A 1,675-nucleotide genomic window follows, 5' to 3' on the forward strand; every position below is an offset into this window, starting at 1 on the left:
CCCCCAGCGTTGTGGCGGCTTCATTAGGTGATGATGCTTCATTGTGAGGGAACAAGATAACTTGTGCTTAGTTGTTATTATCTATGCTGAGAAATCACATTCCTTTGAACTTTCCACATAGGTTACTAATACATCCTGCCTGAACTGCCTTTTCAAGTTACTAATACATCCTGTTTACATCGCCTTTTTTAAAAATTAAATTTAACTTTTGTTTTTTTGAGTCATATCCAACGATGCTCAAGGCTTTCTACTAGATCTGCATTTGGTAGCTATTCCTGGCAGTGTTCAGGGAACCATCTGGGATGCTGGGGATTGAACCCGGGTCGGCCAAGTGCAAGGCAAATGTCCTATCCTCTGTACATCAGTACGGCCCCTACAACTGCCTTTCTAGTTTCATTTCACATTGCTACCTTTCAGCATAATTAGTCCCAGAAAATCCTCAGATATGTCTATGTACTTAAATGATGCAGACTACTGCCTTTCTTTTAGTGCCCTGTTATGCTGCTAGGTGATAAAGGAATTAAGCAAAGCTTTCAACACAAATTCTCCCTCTTAGATCCTAAAAATATACAGAATTTCTGTCCTTCAGTCCATCTACCTCATAACTGACCCAGGGCAAAGAAAACACCATCCTCTGCTGAGATAGTATCTCCTGTCCCAAGCTCTCCAGTTTTTCGACCTATTTCCCTTCCTCATCTTCTCTCATTTATCAGCCCAGATGTTTATTCTGATTTCCTAAGGATCATATATAATCTGATTTAGAATGGCTTTTATCTTGCATTCTTCCAGATCCCATTGTTTATGTTCTCCTTCCTCCAAATGCAAATATTTTCATTTTTTAAAAAAATTATTTTATTTTATTTTTTGCTCTTTGGGTCACACCCAGCAATGCTCAGGGGTTACTCCTTGCTCATGCACTCAGGAATAACTCCTGGCAGTGCTCAGGGGAGCATATGGGATGCTGGGAATCGAACCTGGGTTGGCTGTGTGCAAGGCAAACTCTCTACCCGCTGTCCTATCGCTCCAGCCCCAACACTTCCATTTTTATCACTGACCACCATAGGTAACACCTCCCCTCCCCTCCACTCCCTGACTTTTCACGTGGGCAAATTCCCTTCCCTGTTGACTTGGCTGGCTAGTAGTCTATTTGCTAATTTTACTTGCTGAAAGACCAGAGAGCAGAAAGAACCACTTTGTATTTCAAATATTACTTTGTTCTAATAACTCTCTGCATTCTGAGAAAAAAAATGACTCCTTATTTGGGTATGCTGTAATCTCTGTCTGTAATCTCTAAAAGCATATGAACACATTTTCTATTCAGAATCTATTTCACAAGAATAATAACTTCCTTATCTTGTAATACGGTTTCCTGGGTGACATTTCTTCTTCCACCTCCATGTTTAAACATGTAATATCCATTAATAACTCCCTTGCCAAGAATAGCCAAGTTCATTTGTCATTGACAACTTATTGGTTTTCTTCCTTTACTGTTCTGGCCAGTAGAAATTCAGCAAAACTCTCATCCATATCGCTCCCATTTGTCTTTACTTCCATGAGGGCTATTGGCTGGCCCTGACAAAGTTCTTCATGAATAGGCACATGACACATACTATAAAAGAGCTCAAGAAATGACTTTACTTTTAGACTTTTTTTACTTATAGACTTTTTTCCCCCT

The sequence above is a fragment of the Sorex fumeus genome, unplaced genomic scaffold, assembly GCF_029834395.1.
Source record: "Sorex fumeus unplaced genomic scaffold, SorFum_2.1 ptg000054l, whole genome shotgun sequence".
Taxonomy (NCBI): Eukaryota; Metazoa; Chordata; class Mammalia; order Eulipotyphla; family Soricidae; genus Sorex; species Sorex fumeus.